The sequence below is a fragment of the Notechis scutatus genome, chromosome 2 (assembly GCF_049901735.1).
Source record: "Notechis scutatus isolate UNSWTSFEM ecotype Mainland chromosome 2, rNotScu1.2, whole genome shotgun sequence".
Taxonomy (NCBI): domain Eukaryota; kingdom Metazoa; phylum Chordata; class Lepidosauria; order Squamata; family Elapidae; genus Notechis; species Notechis scutatus.
In genome coordinates this window covers 75,457,367-75,470,061 of record NC_142010.1, presented here as the reverse complement: position 1 = coordinate 75,470,061, position 12,695 = coordinate 75,457,367, and the positions used below count along the sequence as shown (strand labels likewise).

At 39.5% G+C, this 12,695-nt stretch overlaps 1 protein-coding gene across 2 annotated transcripts in view; it reads left to right on the top strand.

Annotated features, from left to right (window-relative positions):
- The first annotated feature begins 3,869 nt into the window (after window positions 1–3,869).
- Window positions 3,870–12,695, top strand: part of LOC113424338 (proton-coupled amino acid transporter 1-like) — a 38,977-nt gene continuing 30,151 nt past the window's right edge. The window contains exon 1 of one of the 2 annotated variants that reach the window (XM_026686003.2): window positions 3,870–4,216. The gene's annotated coding sequence lies outside the window, so the exon portion shown is untranslated. The remainder of the gene's footprint in view (window positions 4,217–12,695) is intronic. The other variant, XM_087955126.1, reaches the window with a different exon arrangement.

Genomic DNA, 12,695 nt, shown 5'->3' with positions numbered 1-12,695 from the left:
AATGATCACATACAATGGTTGAAGTGGGAAGAAAGGCCATCTTTATTCCTTTTAATACCTTTATAACACATTTTGCTTCTGAGCATTTGTAAATGTGAAGAACACAACTTTATGTTATCATCATGAGTAATGTGGGAAATAGGGCACACAAAATTTCCCTGAAACTGATATTTGGTCACAAAACATAACTTTTTAGCAACAATTCAGAAATGATCTGCTATCGTTGTCTTTTGCAGGGTTCTTCCCTCCCCAGTGTAGCCTATATCCCCATGATTTCCTGGTAATCTTCCATTTTAGGACTTTCTGGTCCAACTCTCCTAAGCTTTTTAAAGATCAGCCAAGGTTGGCTAGATGCTGCAATCAGTTGTGAGCCACACAGGTATTTTTCTACACTATTGGATAATGTTGCTAACCTTTTACTATTTCAGTTTAAGAATTTTTGTAATAAACCTGTGATAGGCAACATATTGTAACAATTTGTTCTGGCATAATGATTCCTAGCTAAGAAAACTATCTGGATTTTTAAAACATTATTCAGTTATTAAATCATCTAGAACAAAACCAGATTTTGTTTCCAATTCTATTTAGTGAAAATGAGCAATAGAGCATATTTTTTTAAAAAAATAAACCACATCTGGGTTGCAATAGCCAATTACTACGTAAGAAAAACTCTTCATGAAGATACCTCTTTTTAATGTATTTTATTGCATAAGCAGGCATAGTACAAATCACATTCTTAGCCACTATTTTACATCCTCCTTTCTACATATTTTGTTAAAGTGAATTGATGGTAGGTAGAGAAGAAAATAATCATATAAAAATTATATCCGATTTGAGTTGTAAAATATCCTGGGAAAAGGAAGCCAGCTTATTGTGAGTTACACACATTGAGGAGTCTTGGTCCAATATTGAAGGGTACTTGTCAAAGGGCATATTTAGCAAATCTGATGTAAGACAAGAACAAGAGAAATGTTACTCCTGGTTTTTGTATCTAAAAGTGCAAATACACTTAAAAGCTTTGGGCTCTCTGTGGCTGGGGTTGTGCAGCCCCCTACATCAAAATGTGCTTTGCTTACTTGCAAGCCATGATGAAACAAATTAAGGGTTAACATGTGATGTGATTGCAGACTGTTCAAACTACATTCATAAAATAAGTTCATTGCTTGTATATCAAAAAACATACTTGCCTAACAGATTTCATTAGCAAAGTAGTTTGTCTTAAAACTCCATTATTCTGAGAGGAACAATATTTTTGCTGAACTATATGTCTGGCCTGATGATCAGCGAAGATGAGTTTGCTCACTGTGTAAAGCAATAGTGTTTACAATCCATCAACAGGAACCCAGGTATTCCCTAAGGTTTGCAAACTATGGTTTACCATCTAGTAACTCACCGCCCGCAAGCCAGATGCGTTACACATTGGCCACGCCCACATCCGGTTTAGCGAAGGGGGGAAAAGTTGTGATATGTCACGTGATGCGGATGCAGCCATGACGACACAAGTTTCACACCCCTGATCTAGTGTAACATATGAGTACGACCACTGTGGCTTAATTCTTGCAACTTGTATGACCACCTGATGTAACAAAACAAAAGGAAAGCGTATCAAATAAAATACAAGAGAAGAGAAATAGAATCCTTTATTGGCCAAGTGTGATTGGACACACAAGGAATTTGTCTTGGTGCAAATACTCTCAGTATACATAAAAAGAAAAGATACATTTGTCAAGAATCATAAGGTACAACACTTAGTGATAGTCATAAGGTACAATAGACAAAATAAATTGTTAACCAAGGAGACCAATCAATATGCCAAACGACATTTAAAGCAGTGTTTCTCAACTTTGGCAACTGTAAGATGTGTGGACTTCAACTCCCAGAAGTCCTACTTAGCCTGGTTGGGGAATTTTAGGAGTTGAAGTTCACATATCTTAAAGTACCAATAAAGGAGGATATTTGTAGCTCGGTTGAAATGAGGGGTCCTTGGTGCTCTCCGAGTTTGCTTGTTTTCTTGCAGAAGTTTCATTATCCCAAGTGGATAAACTCATCAGTGCTAGTAAAGAGTGCGGTTTGGTCAGTATAAACGGACATAATTGTATAAACAGACAGCAAACAGTACTCTTTACTAGCACTGATGTTACCTAATTTGGGTAATGAAATGTCTCCATGAAAACAAGCAAACTTGGCACCAAGGACCAGTCATAAATTAAAAGTGGCCAAGTTTGAGAAACACTGCCTTAGAGGAAGGGTCTTCAAACTTGACAGCTTTAAGACTTGGGGACTTCAACTCCCAGAATTCCTCCTCCAGTCATGTTAGCTCAGGAATTCTGGGAGTTGAAGTCCACAAGTCTTAAACTTGCCAAGTTTGAAGACCCTTGTCTTAAAGCAGGGTTTCTCAACCTTCGAGACTTTTAAGATTTGCGGACTTCAATTCCCAGAATTCTCCAGTCAGATGTCCTGGCTGGGGAATTCTGGGAGTTCAAGTCCACAGATCTTAAGAATCGCCAAGGTTGAGAAACACTGCCTTATTAAGAGCCTTATAATAGAGTCATCTAAATCTTGTGGGGGAAACTCTTCCACAGATCAGGTGCTTTGACACAAAAAAAACCATGCTTACTGGAGCCGCTAGATGGCACTCTCACAAAAGGGACTTGAAGCATGGTGATTTTTGTCGAATCTATGCAACAAGCAGAACAAATGGGAGGTAGGCAGTCACATTATATAGCCCTGTGCCACACCAGGTCTTTACATTTAATAACCAACACCCTGGATTGCAGCTAGACATCTGGCGGAAGCCAACGCAGTTTGGCAGAGTGGTACAACAATTGCCCCGCCCAGGGCATTCTGAACCAGTTACAACTTAAGAGTGTGCTGTACTGATCCAAACAGGAGGTGACCAAGCCCTGTTTCAACAAAGCCTGGCTGAAATGAGCCAGGTGCATGCATTTGATACCTGGCAGAAATAATAATAATAATGCATTTAATTAATAGGCCATTCAAGTCCCAGTAAAAAAAAATCCCGCAAGAACTCCTTCCTTTCTCCTTGGCCTTCTAGTTAATAAATTTACCAAAAATCTGAAGCTGCTGCTCTTTGGCAACAGCTAAAAATTGAGGGCTAGAAACCACTCCTTTTTTCTTCCTTTTGCTGCCCAAAAGATTCCGTCTTATTCTTTATCATTTACTTTCTCCATTTTGAAATAGCTCAAAGCATTTTACAACACCAAAAAATATTCACTCATCGTCAGAATCCATTTTGGGAAGAGAGCTGCAGCCCCTGCGAAAAGGAGACCACCACTCAGAACGATTGCATGATTTCTCATTAGGAATAACGACAGCAACAGCTGATAACTGTACCAAGAAAGCCACAAAACAATTTGGGATGAACACCCTTTGAATGCTGTGGGAGTAGGAACGGATTTCTAGAGGAAAAAAATTGCAGACTACAGGAACCAGGAGCACCACTCAGGTGACCCTGAGGACACAGATAAACCTCCAAGTGCTTCAAAGGCCCTCTAAAAGGATGCAAATGACCAGCTGTCTGCAAGGAGTATAAATCTTTCCATTCCTGTCAGAGCTGAAGAAGCTTCTTGGATGAGAAGCGAAACGTCTTCAAAGAAAAAGAAAAAACAAAGTCCAGTTGCCTCCTGAAAAAAAAAAAAAAAAAGCACCTTTGGGATTCCCGATGCTTTGCTACCAACCGAGCTCCCTACAGATGCACTAACCAGACGGACCCGGGCTGCTGCTGCAATACAAGAGCCGGGTCTTGCCTCGCGAAGGCCAGGCAAGCTAAACCGCAGCCGGCGGGTTCCGCCTTGGCCTCGGTGCGTCTCCTGCGGAAAAAGCGCCGCCGCAGAGCGGGAGGAAGAAGAAGTGCGGCCGAGCTTAGCTCAAGGAGCAGCAAGTCACAGCGGCTTCTCCGCTGCAACGAACCGGCGCCCCTCTAAGGAGCGCAAATCAAAGCGTGAAGACTCAAAACCAAAACAGAGCCGCTGTTTAGGTTTTTTTGAGGCGGAAGTCGGAGTTGCCGAGCCGGGGCGGAGTACAACTCCGCGTCCCCGAAAGCGTCACACCATCTCCACGTCGACCGCGGACCCGGCGTGGTCACGTGAGAGGAGAAAGCAAGTTCAATCAGATGACCTGTCACAGGAAGGGGCCAAAATGGAAAGCCGGTGAAAAGGAAAAGGAAAAGGAAAAGGAAAAGAGATTCATGGTGGAGGTGGGTCTGGCTTTGCTCGAAAAGAGGCTGTGGCAGCTTGATAAGGGAACCGGCTTAGGAGGATCCGGGGGCATGAGGACTAGGGGCTTGGCTTGCGTGCATGGGGAAACAACGGGGCTGCTTTTCTTAGGCTGCTTTCATTTCGCTGATGCAGCCAAGCATTCAGGAGCCCCGAGGCAGGGGAGCGTCCGGGTTTTCTCTCAGCTGTGCGGAGGCCCACAAGGCTGGCACAGCCCCGGGGTCGGGTGGAGGGAAATGAAGGCTCGGGAGTGGGTAGTCTGGCAAATATCAGCTGAGAAAACATTAAGTTTATGTGAAAAGCGTTACGCTTTTTAAATCTATCCTTTAACCATGGACAGAGCATTTGTTAAAAAGTGAAACCAAGCAAGTGAAAGGGATTGGGTCCCCCCCCGGAATTGAGTAGTTGTTTACAGAGATAGTATATATGTGACCAGTTGGAAACTCTGTGGACCTCCTTGTATTGGGAAAGGGTAAAAATGAGGTATTTCTAAATAAATATCGTGCTCTGAAGAATGTTTAATGTGTGTTGGAATAATTGCCATTGGAATACTTGTGAATAAAGAAACAGGAAAAAGAAAAATGCAGTATATGAACACTGTACTGGAGTAGGTGCGGTTTAGATAATGACTCTGTGTGCATGTGTGGGTACGTATGTTTGTGTGTAAAATATGTTTTTGCAATGAAGTTCTTCCTGTTTAGGGAAATGATGATCTGGAGGCAACTTACGAAATGCTTCAAAGCTAGAACTAATAGTTGCCTCTGTAATCCCTAAATAGAGACTTTCAAGCATGCTACATTAGCCAAAGTAGGATGCAGAAACAATGAAGAACAAGACTCTGAAACAGCTCTCTCCAGTTTGATGTTCTACAGACATGTGTGAACACTGAAGAGGTAGTCCTCACTTAACAACTGGAATTTCCATAGCTAAGTGACATCACGAAATGTGACACTGTATGACTGCATCGTTTAGTGAGGGCAGTTCCGGCACTTCTAGTTAATGTTATTAAGCAAATCCTGTGCCATTACTGAGCGTGAGATGACAAGATCTGCAGCCTTCTACCGGCTTCATCATTGACTTTGCTTGTCAGAAGCTGGCAATAAAGGTCGCAAATGGCGATTGTGTGACCATAGGATATTGCAGCATTGTAATTGCAAGCATGTCACTGAGTACCTGGGTTGCATGACTGTGAGAACTGATCCTAAGTATCACTTTTTTTCAACGATGTTGTACATTTGTACAGTCAGTGAATGAGTGGTAAAGTGAGGACCAGTCCAGGACTTTCCAGAGTTTAAACACATCTGGAAAACAGAGGGGTAAATTGGAGCCTAAGTGTAATATAATATCCTCCCCTATTGGGGAAATAGTCAATTTGTGATTTACTTCAGCATGTTGGTCTTGATCTATAGCTTCCCATAACAGTGATCATCATTAGAAGGCAATAACCAAATAAGGTAAACCATAGCATCTGTTTTTTGCACTACTATTGCATTATTGTCATAAATATAGAATTCTCGAAGAAACTCTCGAGAATTATAAATTCTAAAACTATCCTGAGTTTTGAATATTCTATCCATGCCAAAGACAGTTTTCTGCAGTTTAGTTAGTGTTTGAATGAAAAGTACTCACTACTGTGTTTTGGACTGCGGTCAGAAAAGGACAAGAACATAGGTCACCCTTGATCTCTGAAGGATCCTTTTGCTTTGCTAACTTTTCTCCTATCTAAGGTTGTAAATGTCTGGTATTTTTCCTTTAGCAGGGTTCTTTTTCTTTGTTTGCTATTTAGGATAGAATTAGCCTTTTATGGTTCCTTCTGTTTTGTAATCTCTAATCTTAAAAAGTAAAATAAAAGAACCTACTTGTGATGAAATGCCTCTACTGGCTGATTTTCAAAGTAGAGCTCTTGTGCTTATTTACAGAAATTATAGGGTGACATTAAGTCTGGGTGCGTAGGAGTATAACAACAGTCATGTCAATGTATTCTTTTAGTTCATTTCTCATGTTTCTAGTGGGCTAGGAGGATTACATGATTCAGTTGTTGCTGGATAACTATCTGTACTCAGATTTGTTGGAGAGTTTTCTTGCCCTGACTGGCAAAACAAATACTTTTGCCATGTATTAGAAATGATCAATGCTGCTTGCTTACTAGATATTATAAATTGTTTTGGGGTCATTTCTCGTCATTTAAAGAAATAGTTGATACTGAGAAGTTCAGTTTCATTGTATATTTGAAAATAAAGGAAACTCCCTATGATTGAGCAATTATGGGGATGAATTCTGTGACAAAGCTGGCTCCTTACATGCCTATATTTTAAAAACACATTTATGAGAAGGTGGGTTTTGGTAAAAGCTTCAGATATTGTTGTAGAAAGTTACATAAGACAATGCCTATGGGTATTACATTTAAATTCCTACAATAGTGCTTTATCTCTACACAGTGACAAGGTATCAAGAGGCCAATTCCAATATTTTACAACCCAGCAAAGAAGATCAGAAGGCTTAATCAAAAATTTAGTACAAACAAGTCTTTGTCATATAATCTAAAATTGTAAAGATCAACATTTCAGCCTAAAGCAATACTTGTTTGTTAATGTTTGATCTAAATTGTTTCAGGCTTATTAAGCAAATGCTAACTCTATACACTTCCAAATAGATTAAACAGTGCCTAAATTTCTTCAGCATTCTTTATCTGTATAAATAACTGTTAGAAGAAAATTCTGGTCCGTTCTGGGGCCAGGTAAGTGAGCAGAGGATACCTACTTGAAGTGGAAGCTGAATTTGTTTGACAGCAGATAAAATCATAGAGTTCTGCTCTTGAAGATGGGCATGTTTTAAAAGCAAGTTTTGGAAATATTTGTAGGAAAGTCCAAGCCCTGCTAGAGCTGTGGAGGTGATTTGCCTGAAAGGTTTGCGTTGGGTCTGAGAAGTGCTAACTTTTCACCTGCAGGGTGAGATAGTCTTTGTATCGTTTGTGTGTTTTGGTATCAGCTTTGGGTGACAGGTCTACATCTGGAGAGCCTTTAGCATGTACAAAAGAATTCCATGTCTTGAGGGTATTTCTTATGGTTTTTATTTGTGTGACTGATATTGGTTTATTTCCTACTGTGAGACGCACTTCATTTCAGCCCGAATGTCAATGGGAGAGAAGACTTAAGGGATCTTTTCGTATCTCTTACATGTTCACTGCCAGATCAGGAGTGGTTAGCATCGGTATATGATCTGGCTAGTAAGGGTGTCATGAATATTTTCAGTTTTCATTAAAAATGTGTTTAGCACAGGACGTGATGATTGCTCAAATAAGTATTTCTTTTGCATATTGCTTTTTCAAAACTATGTGAAGATTCCCAAATTAGAGTGTTTATTGATATCCTGCTTTTATTATTTTTACAAATTGTTGTAATGACGAGGCAGTCGAGTTGTTTGATCATGATCAACTGAATCATGATGGTCTTTATTGGAATCTAGTCTTGCATTTATACACATTTTTAGTTATCCTCCAACATTGGTTAACTTTGGTTACTGCTTAACTTTCGTTACTGTTTAGCATAGTAATTAACACAATTAATTATCTCTAGTTAAAGTCTAACATGTTTACTTCCTCTCTCTAATCCTCCTTTAGATTAGTGACTTTGTTTGCCTGAGTTGTATTTGCTTGGAAACATTCTTTATCTGAGGTTTGCCATCCGAGATTGGAACATTCCTGCAATTACAACTCTACATATCCTCGTTTTTTATTTTAAATGGAGGATTCAAAGATTTATGAATGTATCGCAATTGTAGAGGAGTAAGAGAGGGGGAAGAAGGACGAAACAATGCAAATAAATTTGGAATACATTGAATAAAACAACAGGTTGCAATTAGTACAATAATAATAATTATAACATAAAGGAAAACTGTCTGAGCCAAGACCAATCAGGGAGCCAATTGGTTAGCCACTCAAAAGGTGAGTAATGAGCATGGATATTATTTTGAATGTATGATTGTAAATTGGCAAGCTCATCCTCAATAGTTTTATTCCAATAATGAAAAATTCTAAGGATGAACATTAGTGGCATATTTATCAAAAAAGAACCACATATTAGGATCCTTAAGCTGCCAACCAGCGCATATCGATCCTGTATTAGATTGATCAGAGGCATTAAAAATAGGAAAATTGTCAGGATACATATCAGGAGCTATATTAATTCCATGCAAAGAAGAATTAAAGGTACCTGACAACCAATAGTAGTCAGAACAATAACTATAATTCCCTAGCTTTTTAAATATGTGCTGAGCATCATCATAATCAGACCAATTATGAAGCCAAGTGTGTTTAGCGTGACAACAGAAACACAGACCCCTTGTAAATTGACTAACTTTCAAGTAATGCCAACGGACATAATTCAATTGCATAGGGGGTTTAGAAAATAGCCAGGAGTGTGAAATAGATTGTAGTTGTGAGACAATAAATGTAGAAGACATGATCAAGTTAGGGATAAAAGAAATTTGACCAAATGCCATTGGGGGCTCATAGTATAAAGTAATATTTGTGCCATGGGTCATAAACATGTATTGGGCATGACGAACCCACAAATTAGGGTTAAGACGAACCACAGAAGTGTCATTTTGAGCAGAAACACCATTAACCATAAACAAGAAAATACAAAGTAAAATGGTAACAGAGTTAGCAGTAATAATAGCAAAAACAGCAGCAACAAGATTTTCAGGAGTCTGAGGTAATGAGGCCTGTTGCAGTTGTTGTTGAGCTTGATTTAACCTGGCCCCAAGTGATGGGTTGCGGGTGCTTTGACCTTGGAAGATGGACTTCTGTGTTCAGATGAAGATTGAAATCCGGAATCGGGTTGTGAAGGCCCTGATGCCATGCCATGATATGGACGAACACAGCGCGCTGGAACCCACACTGCTTGTCTAGTAGAAGGATCTTTCATGGCGGCGTAACCGCGACCCCAGGTGATCAGCGGTGTAGGGCCTTTCCAGGTTGGATCTGGAGCTTGGCGATACTTTACCAAAGGCCTTGCTAAAGATTCAGTAGTTCGAAAATGCAAATTAACAGGTGAGTCTGCAAGAGAATCTAAAAAGGTTAAATAATTCCAAGTATATAATGCTACAGCAATGAGATTTTGAATCTTTCGCAGATGGTAAGGGCCAGACTCAGTTTGTAATTGTTTCTGAAGCAATGCCTTAAAAGTACGATGAGCTCGCTCAACTATAGCTTGACCCTGAGAGTTGTAAGGAATTCCGTGCACTAAAGTAATATTCCATTTCTGACAAAAGGTTTGAAATTCCGTACTAATATAAGCGGGGCCATTGTCAGTTTTAAACTGAGAAGGCCGACCCATTACAGCAAAAGAGGATAAGCAATGAGAAATAACATCTGAAGTACGTTCATGTTTTGAAGCAGTAACCCAAAGGAAATGTGAATAAGTGTCAATAGACGTATGAAGATAACAGTATGGCTTAAAGGTTGAAAATTGAGTTACATCCATTTGCCAAATTTGATTAGCTTGGGTTCCTCGTGGGTTGACACCCACTGGAAAGGGAACTGCCAGTTGCTGACAAGCTGGACAAGCACGGACAATATCCCGGGCTTGAGATAATGAAATTTTAAATTGCTTTGCAAGCGATTTGGCATTTTGATGAAAATAAGAATGACTATCAACAGGATCAACAAACAAAGATGCAACATCCTTTAAGGATTCATCTGCCTTCCGATTTCCTTCAGTCAAGGCATTAGTAAAGGGAGTATGACTTCGAATGTGTTCTACATACAAAGAATACAAGCGAGTTTCCAAACTATTCTTTAAAGATAAAAACAAGGATAACAAATTCTTATCCAAAGAGAAAGCACAATAAGAAAAGGGAAGAGATTGCATAGCTAAATACACATATTAAGTATCAACTATCAAGTTAATAGGTTGGTCATTGAACAATTGTAAAGCCAAAATCACAGCAGCCAGCTCAGCACGTTGAGCTGAATTCTGTGTGGCAGTAAATTTAGAATACCATTGTTGTTGAATCTGCCAGACAACCACACCCCTTGTAGGTGATCCATCAGTAAAGACTGTAAGAGCTTTAGAAATAGGATTTCGCACAAAAATGGAAGAAAAGGCCGGATTTAAAGTAGTAGTAACCACTATTCTAGGATCCTTGGGTAAAGAATACAACAAGTTTCCCACATATTGAGAAAAGGCTATCTGATATGATTCTGAAATCATCATCAAATGCTCATGTTCAACTTTTGTACGAGTGAAAAGCTATGCTAATGAGATCCTGTCCTGTAAGATGTAAGGCTCGTTTACAACCTTTAATAATCAAATCCTCTAATGCTGATTGATAGGGATAAATGTTTCTAGGCGGAGTAGCTGACAAATTAATCCATTCATGAATGTTGATTGCTTGTGGGGACGCATTAGAATAAAGACATCCTGTGGGTAAGGGTGCAGTGGGAAGAATAGCTAAGCAAAGTCCTATTGTTAAGGATGTTATCCTGTCCACATATCAATGCTTAAACTTATTCAATATTTCTTGAAGGCATGTTCTTTGAAGATCAGTTAATACAACTAGATCTCCTGGTGATTGTGCTCCCTTCAAAGACAGAAATAAGGGCAACATATCACCAGTTGTAATGTAGAAGAATGGACGTGCCCAATTAATAATGCCAAGTAATTTTTGCCATTGTACTAGTGTATATGATTTCTGTACTTGTAATTCAGGAAGAATTGGAATGGAGAAATTGTGCAACATTCTATGTCCTAAGTAGGTATAGGGTTCTACCTTTTGAATTTTGTCTGAGACTATATACAATCCCTGTTGTGCCACAGTATCCGTTAACTCTTTTAACAACTTAGATTCATCAAAATCCGGGGCTACTATCAATATATCATCCATATAATGATAAACTAAATAGGAAGGAAATTTATTCCGAAAGGGTTGAAGGGCATTATCCACAAAATATTGACAAAGTGTAGGGGAATTAAGCATTCCCTGAGGCAACACTCGCCAATGATATCGCTTTTGTGGGCATGCTATTATTAAAAACTGGGACAGTAAATGCAAATTTTTCTTTGTCTTGAGGCTGCAAAGGTATAGTAAAAAAGCAGTCTTTAAGATCAACTACCAATAATTTATAAAAATTAGGAATTAAGTTAGGATTTGGTAGACCACATTGTAAAGGACCCATGGGTTGGATACATTTATTAATTTCTCTTAAACCCTGCAGGAGGTGCCATTTCCCATTTTTCTTTTTTATAACAAAAACAGGAGTATTCCAAGGACTAGTAGAAGGTTCTATATGACCAGCAGCCAATTGTTCTTGAACCAATTGTTATAAAGCAGTGAGTTTTTCCCTTGATAATGGCCATTGTTCCACCCAAACCGGCGTAGAACAGAGCCATTTAAGAGGAAGAGCCATCATCAAGAATCAAATGAGCATTAAGAAGAGAAAGGATATCACGGCCCCAAATATTAGTATGAATATCTAGAATGTATGGTTGTAGGAAAAAGGACTTACCAGCAGATGTTGTAACATTAATTTCTTGAACATTCTGCCAAGCAGCTGTAGAACCTCCTATTCCCCACAATGAAGAAACTGTCATTTTTGCCCACTGTACTGGCCACTGTAAAGAGGAGATGACAGTAACATCGGCTCCAGTATCCAATAACCCTTGAAATGGTTGTTTATTAAGGAAGAGCGTTAACAAAGGACGAGAGGAGTTCAGCTGATGAAGTAAGCCTACAGATAAAGAAGTTGATCCAAATCCTGCATCCCCACGATTACCTATACCAGGAGATGGAATTTCATGTGGAAGAAGAAGCAATTGAGCAACAGAAGAATTACAAGGAAGAACTTGAGGAAGATTCACCCAAATCTGAATCATGAGGATACCAGTGTAATCTGAATCTATTACCCCAGGCACAACAAAACAGCCCTTTTTGTGTTCAGAAGAACGAGGCAAAATTAAGCCAACTAATCCTGAAGGAAGAGGACCTTTAAATTGAGATGGAACTACTTTAACTTCCATGGGAAATTTAAACTCAATTTCCTCTTGAGTGATTAAATCGATCCCAGCGCTACCGGCTGCGGCTGGGGAGGAGTGAGAGAGACTGCTGGAGGAGTCAGAGTGATGGGAAAGGCACGTTTTGGATTCTGGGTGGGTGCCACACCCATTGGCAAGTTTCCCGACCGAAACCGACATTGATTGGTCCAATGAAATCCCTTTTTACAAATAGGGCACTTCTTAGAAGGACGATTCTGAGGCATAGAAGGTGTAGAACGACAGTCCTTCTGAAAGTGGCCAGGCTTCTTACACTTAAAACAGTTACCAATTGGTCGCTGTCCTTTCTGAATAGCAGCTGCTAACATATGCATTTTATGTTTGTGATCCAATATCCTGGCAGACTCGCAGCATATCTGCCAGAGTGTAATGAGTAGTAGCCTTTAACGGCTGTAAAGCATTTTCA